We start from the raw sequence: 14,860 nt of genomic DNA, 5'->3' as shown, positions 1-14,860 counted from the left end.
TCATGGCTACTAACACAAAATTCATTCTGTAGCCCATGGATCAAGAAGTAATTTCAACTTTCAAGTCTTATTATATAAAAAATACATTACATAAGGCTATAGCTTCCATAGATAGTGATTCCTCTGATGGATCTGGGCAAAGTAAGTTGAAAACCTTCTGTAATAAATTTACCATTCTCAATGCCATCAAAAACACTTGTGATCATGGGAAGAGGTCACTATATTAACATTAACAGGAGTTGGGAAGAAGTTGACTACAACCTTTCAGTGCAGGAAATGACCACCAAAAGATTGAAATTAGCAAGAGAACTACAATTAGAAGCACAGTCTGAAGATGTGACTGAACTGCTGCAACCTTATATTTAAACTTTAATGGATGAAGGGTTGTTTCTTATCGATGAACAATGAGAGTGGTTTCTTGAGATGGAATCTACTTTTGGTGAAGATGCTATGAAGACTGTTGAAATGACAACAAAGGATTTAGAAGATTAAATAAACTTTAATGATAAAGTAGTGGTTTGAAAGGATTGACTCTAGTTTTGAAAGATGTTCTACTAGGGGTAAAATGCTCTCAAACAGCATCATAACCACAGAGGAATCATTCGTGAAAGGAAGAGTCAATTGAATTGGCACCCTTTATTGTTGTCTTATTTTAAGAAATTGGCCACAGCCACCCCGTCTTCAGTAACTGCCACCCTGATCAGTCAGCAGCCATCAACACTGAGGCAAGAGCCTCCACCAGCAAAAAGATTATGACTCGCTGAAGGCTCAGATAATAGTAATCTTTTTTTTTTTTTTAGCAATAAGTGTTTTAAAATTAAGCTATGTGTATATTTTTAGACAAAAGATGATTGCATACTTAACAGACTATAGCATACTATAAATATAAGTCGTATATGCACTGGGAAATGATAAAATTTGTGTGACTCACTTTATCATAATATTTGTTTTATCGTGGTGGTCTAGAACCAAACACACAATATCTCCTCAAGATACCTGTTACTCTAAGAGTCCTGCTAGACAATAAAAAATTGATCATATTTAATTTGGACTAATAACATCTTTGTGTTTGGGTTCTTTTTATGCAACAGTATTTACTGTCCCTCTACAACTCCCAAAACTGCCTAGGAGAGGTAGTACTGGAATCTTGCCCTTCTCTTTAGGTGAGCATAGATTTTATTTGTGGTTTAGAAAATTCCTTACCTTTTTCTTGTTATTCTTTATTTCTAATTCACATTGAACTTGAAACATATTTTCACTTGCTGATTTCCCTAGTACAGTCCCTCCTTACAGTTGCAGATTCTGGGTCTCAATTTTCCTCTCCCACACATCCAGATTCTTGGTAATTTATATTTGACACTTTCAATTTCATTAAAGTAAATAAATAAGGTACTCGGTATGATTTTTGTCCTTATTCCCAAGTCCACAGTTTGCATTTGTATATTCCACTCCTCTGCATGCTTTGATTGGCATCAACATCATGTGTTCATCTGCTATGCTTCAAGAGTTGTCAAAAGGTGGGGATAGGCAGAGTGTTAAGTCAGTGTTTGTAGTCTTAGAAGAATGGCACTTGGTATTCTCTTCTGTCAACCTGTCTACTGCTTTATGCTCCAAGAGATTTTGTGGCCTCCTTTCCAGTATTGAATCAACCTACACTGTGTACCTAGAAGATATGGACTGAACAGGTGGGGGATCAGGTATACTGACAAATATTATGAGTAATATATATTGCTACCTACTGATTCTTCTATTGATTAAGGAAAAGAATACAATTTTATATTGTATTAAGGAAAAAGATGGTGAAAGTAACTACAATAGAAATAGAAAAAAAAAAAGACAGCAATGGTACGAGTGTTAGCTATGGCAAATAATTGCAGCTGTTGTAAGAGATAAATGCTTCATTCTCAGTAGCTTAACACACAAAAAAGTTTCATATATTGCTTATACCACAGATCAATGAAGACTTGTAAATGGGGCATTTGTTAAGATACACAGTCCCCTTTCATATAGCTGCTCCCAGATTATCTGGGGAAAGTTGTATATTGGACACTGTGTCTCTGGTGAAAAGATAGGAGAAAAGAGACAGGTAGAGACAAGGCATTTACTCACCTTGGTCCAGAGAGGACACACATCACTTCTACTCACATGATATTTATGAAAACTAGTTAGATGGCACATATAGAAATGCAGACAATCTGTGTGGAAAAAAGGCAGAAGATATTGGGAAACAATCACCTTGTGGCAGGTAACATCTTCTGAAATGCATCCACATTGCTAGCTAATAAGTCTACAAAATAGGTAAAAATATTTTACAGGTGCAACAATACCTTCTGTAGCAAAATTTTGTTGACTTAGTTACCTGAGTACAGTCTTTGGCTGCAGACTATAATATGCAAAAGGAAGAATTTAAAGGAGGAAGAATGAAAGTGCTTTTTACTATTGCTGCAAATGCTTGGCTCTAGAGTCGCTTCTTGACCCCATGGTCCCTTTCTTCATTCCTGAAACCACAGATTTTACTAAACCACCACAGTTTTAATAACTATGACTCTTGTAAACATTTATACACAGACACATATCACTTCATCATGAGGTACAACATCTGAAAATCTCTGGGAAAATTAACTATCTATGTAAACATTAGCCTTTCTATACAACACATTTATATTAATTTTTCTGCTTTTGATCAGCTATACTGTTCCTTGAGGTATATGTCTGTGAATACAAGAAATGATATTTATAAAGAAATAAATTGATATTGGTACTGTGCTTTATTAAAAAATAATTAGCAATCCCAAATCTCTTTCTTTTCTCCCAAGAAAGTGTCTGTAACTCACAATTGATGATATTTCCATCCCCCACTTCTGCCCATTTAAATAGCACTGAAAAATAGAGGACAGGTGGGTGGTTGCAGGAGATGAGGGGTGGGGAAATAGGTGAAATGGGTGAAAATGGTAAAAGGTAAAAAAAAAGGTAAAAAAGGGCCAGTTATAAGATGAGTAAGTCCTGGGGTTGAAATGCACAACATGGTGTCTATAGTTGACAGCATTGTATTGCATATTTAAAAGTTACTATGAGAGATCTTAAAAGTTTGCATCACAAGAAAAAAAAAAAAGAGTGTGAGGTGATGGTTGTTAAATAAAATTATTGTAGTCATCATTTCACAATATATACCTATACCAAATCATGCTGTATACCTTAAACTTATACAATGTAATATGTTAATTATATCTCAATAAAATCAGAAAAAAATAGTACTAGATACTTCTGAGAAAAATTCATATTGGATGGTCAGTTCTGAAAACCACTCATAAGCATAGGTATTGCTGAAGATGGGAGCCCTTGAATCCTCCTAACTGTGAGGTCCTAGACATGGCACATAATATTTCTAATTTAATTTTCCTTTGTTTTGAAAAGATGTGAAACTAATAAGTCCTAACTCACAGTGTTGTTTGGAAAATCTCATTATGTAAATGTTTGGAAAACACTCTGAAATGCATGAAATGTCTTTAGAAAATATTTGCTAGTATAGATATATAGCATGTAGTCCCCCTTTTCTTGGTAAAACTATTTAGACTTACACTTAAATATCCATCTGCTCATTGTGCTTCTGGGGAATCTGAGTCTACTCAGGACCCTCAGGGGTGGAGCATGTGGCTGAAATCTAAACAAATCATCATATCTCAAATCCCCAAAGTTCATTGTTCAGGAGTGGAGGGATGAGGGAATGGCAAGGGACTAGGTTGAACCAATTGGATTGAGGCCCAAAGCTTTCGTATGACATAGGAGGAAGGGATTCACTCTTCAAGCCATATATACTCAAGGAAGAATTTATCCCAGGATTGAGTGGCAGTCATTTCTGGATTATGAAAGAGAAAGCTACTGAAAATAGAACCATCATTAAAGAAGCAGGAGTAATAAATGGAAGAATAAACTGCTTTGGTAACATCATTTGAATGATAAGCTCAAGTCTCAACTAAAAACCTCTCTACATTTGAACTTCACAGGTATATGAGACAACACATTTTCACTGTTATTATAGATGGTTTGAGATTTTCCCCCTGACAATTAGAAGTATTCTTACTAGTACAATTGCTAGCGTAGATAGCTAGTTAATATTAATAGAGGAAAGGAGCAAATGGAATCAGATATTAAGCCTAATAAACTAGGGAGCTGATTTGGACATTAATCCTAATTTACTAGGAAGCTATAACATTCACAAGTTCCCCAGGGAACAGTGATGTCCTCTGCCCTTGGGACTTAATCTTTGAGCAATCCCCAAGAAGGCAGGAGGATCTCCCCAGGAAACAACTGGCTTGGTACCAAGATGATGGGAGAGGTGGAGCAGGGTGTAAATTCCTTTGGTCACATGTGCAGTAGAAACCAAAATGGCAGAGGGAGAGATAAGTGCACACACAGTAGAAACCAGATGACACAGCAAACATTTGGAGCATGTATAGTAGGAACCAAAATGGTGACATAAAGGGGTGGAGTCTAGCTTCAGAAAAGAACCAGATTAGATAAGGGCATGGAACCCTGAATGGTCCAGGAAAGGGATTTGGTGGGTGGCGGGGAGGGCCCAGGGCAAACCTAAAAAAGCCTTTAAAGTAGGTTGGATAGTTTGAATGACAGCCTGCTCATTCCCAAAACCCAAAAGAATATTGGAGGATTATCAGGGATCTTGGAGCAGTTGCTGCTAGAGTTGTTCAAGTCTAGATCCTCGAGAGTTTATTATTTCTTTTCACGCCAATAAATCCTGCCACTATGCTTACAATTCTCCCGCATGCATGCCCTTTGAAATTCCTTTCTTATATCACTGCAAGAACCCATTTTCACAGGCAGCACAATATTGTATAAACATAAAACATTTAAAAAATTACTAACCAGCACATAGATTAATGACTGGAACATGATAAGTGCACTTGTCTTACAAATATTTTTGTATTAATAAGTTAATTATTTTCATATATAATGAAGGAACCAAAATTCTGGCACCCCGAGGCTGCTTTTTATATTGACCCAGGCAGAAACTTCGACCTGTCATCCCTTTCTTGCCCAAGAGATTGAGACAGAGAAGCCTGCTTTAGGAAGGAGAAGCTTAGCCTAGTTTGAAATCAGTATGGTAAACCAGAGACCTTGAGGCAGATGCTTGTTAGCTAGATACCTGCTGTGTCCCGCTGTGTCTGAGTTGCTGGCAAAGATTTTCCTGTCATGTGTGTTCACCCTTCCTCAACTACCTGCAAATCACCCATTCTCACTTCTGAAATCTAACACGCCATTCCCTCCCTTTCTCCCTTGTCCAAAGGTGTCCTATATACCCAGTGTTGCCTTGCTGTCTTTGGAATTTTCATGAAATTATCATGCCTATGTGAATTCCCCATGCACATATATTAAACTTTGATTTTTTTCCTGTTAAACTGTCTCTGTTAATTTGGTTATTAGCCCTACCTGGTAGAACTTAGAAGGGGAGAGGAAAAGTACTAATATTTCTTTTAGTCCCCACAATAACAACAGTAAAATATGGCAATGAAAATAATGATCACTTACGTCATCATTGCCATCACCTACTAATGCACAGTTCATGTTTTAACAGAACATGAATAGACCCCTGGCTCTTGAACTTGTTTCCTTTGACATTTAGACAAGGTATGCTTCTCTTATTCTCCATTTAAAACCTCTCATATTTCAGCTTCTTTATCGGGACCCTACAGGGGTACAGCCACATTAAGAAAATGGGTCATCTGAGATTAATCACACCTTTCTAATCCCAAGGGTTCTCCTTGTCTACAAGTACAGTATACCTCAGTACTTGTGGACTTCAGAACTTGTCAAACTCTGTACTCATCACATTTTGATGAGGAAAAAAATGTTTTAGTACTTGACGTTTGTTTGGAACTTGTTGCACTTGCGAGAACTTGTATAAGTCACACCACCGCCACACAAGAGAAACTGCTTCATTGTTCAATAGTTGTCGGTTTCAGCACTCATCACAAGTTCTGTAACAAATTAATGATAAGTACCAAAGTATGATCTTTAATGGCATTTCTCAATTGCCATGAATCTTTAAAGTTTTTCTAAGCTCACAGCAGTTTGAGTTCTATGGAGAGTTTTTGCTTGTTTATGTTTGCAGGTGGTCCAAAGCAGAAATTTTTTGTAGCATCTTGCTCAGTCCCCTTGCCATGTTGCTTTATCATTATTACTAACAATTAAGTACCGCCTTGCATTTAGTTGTAACTTCCTTCGGCTGAAATCATAGCTCATTTCTCTCTCCCATCCTTTAGAAGCAAAGAACAATTCTTGCCTATTCCCTGTAGGTAACGATGAGCATAGACATGTAAGCACTGACTCAATCCTCACTCAGTCTGCTTTTTTCTCAGCTGAATCATTCTAATGTCTACTGGACAGATTGAGACTGCCCAGTCTATTTTTAAGTAATTTCTGGCAACAGAGATCTTAAAAAAAAAAAATCTCTATTTCTAGGTAGGATCACTTCCCGCCAGGCAGAACAATATTCTTTCTTCTTTTGAAGCACTGGAATTGTAGTAGGCAGTGAGACAGGCACCAGCAGAGCAAGGGTGATAAACCAGGTACAGAAGGTCACCAGGGCAGAAAGCCCTCGGTGCCTAGCAATGGGCAAAACTGGGAAAACAAGGACCTCACCCCCAGGGTAAACCTTCCTCCCTTTGAATGTTGCTGGTCATGTGATTTAGACCCCCTGACCTTTTATATCACTTGCAGTTTGGACCCTCCCCTGACTTTTCCTCCCCTAGCATGTTGCTAGTGATACGGTAGACCCCTTAGGGGAGGAAGAAGGAGGCCAGAGAATAGCCTCATATGATTCCCATACATGCCTTTGTACAACCACTCCCTTGAGTGTTAAACCTCAAGACAATAAGGTTTTGACTGAAATCAAATAACTTAGGAACAAAGCCTCAGGTCTGTTGATCACAGACAGAGTTTTGCTCAAATTAGAGATAACATCTAAGTCTCAGTAGTGTTTCAGCTCCAGGCCCAGAAAAGCAACAAAATCAGAGGAAGTGATGCCTTGGCTGACATCAGGGCCAGATGCAATGACTAATGACCCCTCTCCTAGCACCAACCAATCAGTAGAGACCACAACCCAAGGACATGCCTGGAAAAGCTGATGAATATTACATTGAGTTCCTCCCCTGGGAACTCCCTTAAGATCCCCACCTTTAGAGAGGGGGTAAAACCCTCAAGACAAAAGACCCAGCGTGCACTCTCTCTCTCTGGAGCATGCCCGCGCCTTTCCCCCTTCTTCTCCTAGGACATTACCTTTGCTTTTCTTTCTCTTAAGCTCCAAGGGCTCTTCTTTGCCTCGGTACCTTGTTTCCTGAGCCCATGCAGCCCCAGCTGGCTCATTTCCTCCATGGCTCACTTCTACCTCTGTGACTTTCTAAATAAACATTTGCTTGTATTTGAGTCCTGACTCTAAATTCTTTGTGGGAAATCTAGCACTGAGATAACCGAACTGAAGTCCAATGGTTGGTAACATTCTGGTGCCATTCGTCACTGACAGATCCCCAAAGAGAGGGAATGAATCCTAGGCTTCTCTCATACTGCTCCTTCAGATAGTCACTTAAGCTGTACTTTTAAATTGCTTACCTTCTTTCTTGGGGTGTACAGATAAAGAGAAGGTCCCAGTCCCAGTGCCTGTCTTTTAGTAGTTTTAATATACATTGGGAGATAAATTTTATTTAAATGGCATAAATTGGGAGCCATTTCTGGTGCAATAGCTAACATAAATTTTATTTTAAATGTATCAGAAAGGCTTTATATCTAACCTGAATCTTTGATGCTATAACAAAGTCCATGAGATAATGGAAATATTTATTACAGTTCATTGGAGGAGGATGATACAAGGCAGAATGAAACCAAAGAATGAATGTCTCGTGACTACAGAAGATATTTGAGCTAGGGATGAGATAAGGTGCCTGGGGCTTCAGAAGATTATTGCAGAGAGAGTACAAGTTCAGCAATTAATAGTTGTCTCTGATAATCTTATGAGCAAGGCCTCTAATTCAAGTTCTGGGTAGTTAAGGGAGGGCCAGAAGTTTCTCTTGAGCCAGGGGCTAAAGTTGCCTTTAGCTTAAAAAAAAAAATCCACATACTGCAGAGGCAGATGATAGGGTGACTTGCTCTGAACCCCCCTATTCCTAAGGTACTTCTCTACCCTTGAGGATACATTGTAAACAAAACAGACAAAAAAAAGTCAATGAACAAATTACATAAGTAAACATAGAATTTTAAATAGCAGAAGTTCTATAGAGAAAATTATAGAGAGGGGGATATGAATTTTGGGGATTGCTAAAGGTGTAACAGAAAGGGAATGAGGACCCAGAGGCTGAGAAATGGAAAGAGACTTGTCTGGGGTTGGGCTGCAGGTCAGAGCAAAGGGTCCTTAGTCCTGTGTTCATTCCTTTATTCCTCCTGCATGTCCCAAGGTCAGAGGCACCTTACAAAGGTTGCTGCACCCTAACTTACATGGATGAGAGTTAACAGGAAAAAACCCTGAAGAATGTACTTTCTTAAAATATAGATACATTAATCTTGATTTTGATTATAGAATAAAATTAAATGTGCAGGTAAATTTGGGGAGTGGTAGGATCTGTAAAGAAAATAGCTGTGTCTTCAACTGCAACTTGTAAAAAGAAATAATACAATATTTATATATGATTTACAATTCACAAAGCACTTTTACTCTTTTATCCAATTTTCATGACAATAATCTGAGAAATAAGCAACTTTCATGTTATTAGCCTCATTTTTAATAAATGAAGAAACTGAGGCCCATGGAGAGTAAGTGATAAAATTGTCAACTGTGTGGGCTTCTTTTTCTCTATATCTATCTATCTATCTATCTATCTATCTATCTATCTATCTATCATCTATCTATCATCTGTCAATCATCTATCCATCCTCCCATCAAGTTCTTCTGACTGGACTAATAATCAGATTAACAGAAAGAAATCAGTTTTAATACATATGCATCGGGAATACATAGGCATGAAATACATAGGCATAAATACTACATAGGCATGAAAATTCCAAAGTCACTGAGGCAACATGGGTTACATAAGACATTTTTGGACAAAGGAGAAAGGATGGAGGAATGGGGTATTAGTTTTCAGAAGTGAGAATGGGCGATTCACAGGTAGCTGAGGAAGAGTGAACACACACACACTAGCAGGAAAATCCTCGCTGGATGACTCAGAAACAGTGGGACACAGGGGTATCTAGCTAACAGGCATCTGCCTGAAGCCCTTATTTACCATACTTAATTTGAATTAGGCTAAGGTGACATGCTAAGATTTCTTTCCTGAAGCAGATTTCTCTGAATCTCTTAGGCAGGAAAGGCAGGTGGGTCTAAAGTTCTTTCTGAGTCTCATTTCTTAATAAACAGCTTAAAATCAATATCCTATAAAAAAGCTTCAGGTGGTGAAAGTTTGGTTCCCTTCACAATGAAAGAAACATCCAAACCTGTAGAGAATTTTTGTAAGAGTTTATTTGAGCCAAATTGATGACGTATGTCCAGGAGCAAGATCTCAAATGCTCCAGAGAACAACAACCTTTTTTATGCGTTTGAAATTGAGGGGGACATAAAGGGAAATTACACGAGGGTGGGATAAAACAAGGCGAGGTCACATTACTGCATGGTGAAGATTATCGCTCTCTTGAGGGCGGTCAACTTTAGAAGAAGGGGTCTGAAAGGGGACATTTCAAAGGTGTGTTAGCCTAGATGCACAGGGCTGTGCTTCAGGCAGAGAGAGATAAGCCTTCTACTAAAAAAAGTTATGTGCCCGGGGCAAGACAGCTCACCAAGACCTGCCCAGTTAGGAGTTCATGATTGGATGACCCTGTGACGTTACTTTCCATGGAACCCCTTTTTTTTTAATTCACAAAATTCGCTTTGATGAAGTTCTCACAATAGTGAATAGCTTCTGTGGCTCGGAGTAAGTCACCCTTCCCTAATCAGTCTGACTGAGGGAGGATGTGTGCACAAGATAATGTACTAAGGGCGTTCCCTCCTGCAGCCATGCTGCCTGTTTGCTTTCATGTAGAATCACCGCTTGCATATGGTGATTGATTGGTGACTAAATACAGTCATAGAAATGTGTATGGAAGAGAAGGTTATATTGGGGAATGGTAATTTTATCATGTACCCAAGAAAGAAATTTTCTTAGGGTAGACGATTGTTACAGAAGTTTCATTGGAATTGTCTGGAGTTTTTTGCCATCCAAGCTTACGGCTTCTGTAGTAGCCCTAAAGGGAAACATGCCACAGGAAGACAGGACTGAGGAAAGATGTATCAAGCAGAGGTGTCTTCCCTGGCCACCTTTATACTTTTAACCCCCATCTTTATACTGACAAAGAGGTGGGTATAGGGGAACTGCTCATGCCAATCAGCAGGTAATACAGGTCATTTTGGATTAGACCTCAAAAAGCACCCAATGTCAGCCTTCACCCCTAGAAGTTTCGTGTAACTAATTTGGTTTGGCTTATAAAGACTATGAAGTCAGTTTATGTTTCCTCAGGCCTTAGGGACTGTGTATGTTTTAGAACAGTCAGCAGAATATGCGCTGAGCAAGGGCAGGAAGGTGGCTGGAGGTGGAAAGTTCACCTCGGAAAACTGCCTAAATACAAACTGATGCCTAGGTAATTGACATTTATCATGGTTTCACAAGAGAATGTTGTTTTCCTGCATTAAAGAATTAATGAACCTCAGAAATGGAAGAAATCTGAGACATCATTTATGACATTCATAATTTTAAACCCTTTTCTAGTTATTAATAAGTGCAAGACACTCTTTTCTGCTCTTTTTGTAGAAGAATTCATTCAGGGCTCACAACAAGCTCATGAAGTGAATATTATAGTCACAGGAGTGCACAGGTAACCAGGTTCTTGGTGATCGTGGACAAAAAATTGAACCGAACACACAGAGTGTGTAGCAGAAAGTGAGAGAAAGCAGATTTATTAAGCTACACAGAACATGGGAGCAGGCCATCTCCAAGTAGAGCAGAGCAGAGCAGAGCAGAGCAAGAGAGAGCCTGACCTCAAGGCTAGAGGGCTTTTATTCTTTTTGGGTGGGCTTTTACTGTGCACGTACAAGTAGTTATATTAAAGTTACTGTGCCTGTGGTCTCCCATGATTTACTTGATGGGTCACGGGGAAGGGGGTCCTGCAATGCTAATTTATTATAATGCTGTTATAATGAAGCAGGGGTCAGGTGGCATCTTCTGCGCAGGTGCATTCCTGATTCACTTGGATTCAGTGTTTTTCCAGAAAACAGGGACTACCAGTCTTGGAGCAGGGGCTTTGTCCTTTATCATTGTTCTTTATCTTAGCCCTGGGGCACCTCTGGAGTTTCCTCCTTCCTGACTATCTCCTATCTCATTATTATTATTGAACAAGATGGCCTTAATATCCCCTTCAGTAACTTTTGTTAGGCTTCTTTCTGACTCTAGTCCCTTGACCTCCATTTTCATAGAGCATTTACTTTAGGAAACTTGCCATTGTAAATTCTTCCTCTGCCCCTTTGAGATGTATACCTACCTCCCTCTCTCCCCCACTCTTGCCAGTTTTACAACTCTAGGATGTCTCTCTTAAAGACAGGGAACCATCTCTGTAAAATGTAATCCTCAAAGATTAAAGCTTTTATCTCCCACATTCTTTGGGAGGGTAGGAATTTAACATCTGAATATGCCTAGTTCCAAGTTGTAGAACTATCTCCTGTAATAAAGATATGAGAGAGATTTTTCCTTTGGATAAAGCCAATTAGCAAATACAGGCATGGCCTATGACCTCTCCTAAGGTCATCCGGACCTTTCCATTATTTTATTCCAGCTCTTAAAAACTCTATCACTCTTGCTTCAGCAGAGATGACTTCAAACTTAATCCTGACCTCTCTCCCCTCCTGGAATAGCCAGGTATAAAGTCTTTCTTGCCTGCTTAACTTTGGTGCAATTTTTACTTTGACACTTTCCAGTTTATTGATTAAGAATCTGAGGCACAGAAAAATTGAGTGATATGCCGAAGATCTCATATTGGTGAGTGGGATTCTAGTCCTACCTCCTTGCTTTACTGAAGAACTGATGCTGTCAGTCAGGGCTTTCTGTGTGTTTGAAATATTCCTAAATAAACATCACTGTATTAAAAAGTACTTTTATGCCATTATTTTATGTGGTCCAAATGAATATACTAGGCAGGACAGGTATTTTTGTATCTTTATGTTTGAAAACTTAGAGAGGTTAAACACCTTACCTAAATCACACAGTTGGCTAGTGAATGATTCAGGTAAATATATTTGTTTCCATGAATTTAGGGCCCCCAAGGTTTAGTGTTCAATCCTCACTAAACTCTTCAGCTGTGAATCTAACTAGAACCAGATACCAGGGAAGGGTTAACTCCCACCCAACTCTGGAAGCCTGCAAACACCTCCTTACCGAGATCCCTTCATCCCTGTTCCAATAGGTCCCCAGCTGCTGCCTTCCACAACAGCCTCCAGAGGCCTTTCTGAAGTCAGAAGAGCCATCTCCTACAGCCTTCTCTACCCGCATTGCTTTCCTTTGAACCAGCTCCCTGTAATGAGCCTGCCTTTCCCCAGCCTCTTAGTATTCACTTGGGAACTCTGGTTTATATATGAACACCTGTCACTTTGCCCTGTGAGGCCGCAAGTATGAGCTCCAGCCTGTTTCCTGTGGGTGCCCTGCCTCCAATCGGCTGCTCTTCCTTTAAACAGAGCTTCCCAAATAACCCAGAACAGCATTGGGGTGGATGGAATAGGTAAGAGTAGTTGTGGCAGAGATAAGTCAGCACTGAAAGGGTGTTGGTGCAGGAGGACTGTGTGTGGAAATGCTTTGACAACAAGAGAAGGGATCTAATAGAAAAAAGTCTCCCACCCAGGCTGGGGGACCTGACCCCTTGCTCTGGCTGCTGGCATATGATTTTGGTCACATTTATTTCCTTTCTCTGGGCCTTTTTTTTTTCTTTACAATCAGACCACTGGGCTAGTCCTTTCAGGCTGTAGATATTCTGGGATTTTCAGGCCTCGGATTTCCCAATAGGAATGAAGGTATTTACCCCTTCCCTGCTGGGCTCACAGGGAACTCGGTTGTCCCGATGGGAGGTGGCTTGTCTTGGAAAGAACAGAAGAGCTGGAATCTTGGAGCTTTATGAGGACTGCAGCGGCTGCGCTGCACTTAGTGAGCACTGCATTGCCACGCGTCTGATCCGTGTTTCCTAAACGTGGCACGTTCTGCCATGCCCCTCCCCCACCCACGGACCAGAGAGGCAGACACTGCCGTCTGGCCTGGGGACTGTTATCTGTTGTCCTGCGCCGACCTGCCGACCTGCCGGGAGCTCCGTCTCACACGCCTCAGTCACGGGCGGACAGTGTGTGGCTGGGAAGCTGGCAGAGGAGCCTGGCTCTCCTTGCGGGGAGGCCGAGCCCACGCACGTGTTGGAGAAAGGAGCTGGGAAGCTTTTGTTCCAGGGCTAATAATAGAACCTTCTTCAAATGCTTCAGATTCGGCGTCAGAGCTCTTCAGAATCTGCCTGGGAGGGGCTGTGGAGGATGAATGCCACGTGCCTTTTTCTCCCTCCCTGGTATTGCCTATGCTAGCCCATCAGTTCCTCCTCACAGGCTGTGCGCGCGGAGGAAGGGAGCAAAGAAAGCTATTTGGACGATACCCTGCCTCCAGAATGCTGTTCCCACCTCCCGCCAGACGCCCTCCTTAGACAGTCATTCATTCCTGTATCTATTAGCTTCTGGCGAAGCTGAATGTAGGGATCGCCTCATTCTGCAGCCCCAACCCATTTCCTCCACGAGATGGGGCCGGATGTGTTGAGAGTCTCTTGGGCTCTTTAAATGAAAAAAGTCGCAGTCCTTCTGTTCCCTCTCCTGACCAAGATGGCTTTAACGTTCCCTCGGCTTGACGGAAGTTCGGACAGGCTTTTTCTTGACACTAGCCCCTGACCTTTTAGAGAATTTTTTAATAAATCTTTTCTTTGTCCCTTTGAGATGTAAATCTTCTCCCTGCCACATTCCGGTTGGACCAGAGAACCCTGTCTCTATAAGGTAAACATGAAGGAAAACAGTGCCCTATCTCCCAGTTTCTATGGAAGGGTAGGAGCCTAACTTCAGTGCTGGGGCTGGGGAGGCCCTGGCTCCAAGTTGTAAAACTGCCTCCTTTCATGAAGACCCCAGAAAGTTTACTTTTTCCTTTGGGTAAGGCCAATTACCAAACACAGGTGTCTACGGTTCCCCCAGCCCAGTTCTTAAAAACCCACAGCCTGTTGTTTCCACCCAGATTTCATCTATGCTTTCTCCCCTATTGCTGGCAATAGTATCAGAATAAAATCAACCTCTGTCAGCTCATGGTATCTGTTTTTGTTGTTGTTGTTTTTAATTTAACACTCATCGTGGTTACGATTTCCCTCAAATCCCTCTCTTCTAGTCTGTGCTGCCTTGCAACTTATGAGTCAACCAAGTAATACATTACTGGAAGTGTGGAGCGGGGAGGGCAGGGAGGGAGGGAGAGAGAGACCTCTCCCACTGTACTAAATTTTTCTTGGTGGAGCAATGTATCTATTGGATGTCTGTCCCACATACTGCCTGGTAGAGTACTGTAGGTGCTCAAGCCCTGCTTGTGGACAAAACATTTTCCATTCAACACAAACCTCTAAAAACATTGCAAGGTTTTGAAATATTTTTATTTGTATTGTTTTCTGCCAGCAGAAAATATTGTAAATTTTTTTCAATGGCCAAGAAGAGGGACTCTGAATCCCAGTCATCTCTTTTCCTATGAAAATACAAAATTTGGGATAGAGGGAGAAGCTGGTT

This window comes from Pteronotus mesoamericanus, unplaced genomic scaffold (genome assembly GCF_021234165.1).
Source record: "Pteronotus mesoamericanus isolate MK-2021 breed Mesoamerican mustached bat unplaced genomic scaffold, CSHL_Meso_final scaffold_21, whole genome shotgun sequence".
Taxonomy (NCBI): domain Eukaryota; kingdom Metazoa; phylum Chordata; class Mammalia; order Chiroptera; family Mormoopidae; genus Pteronotus; species Pteronotus mesoamericanus.
This window is presented reverse-complemented; position numbering follows the sequence as displayed.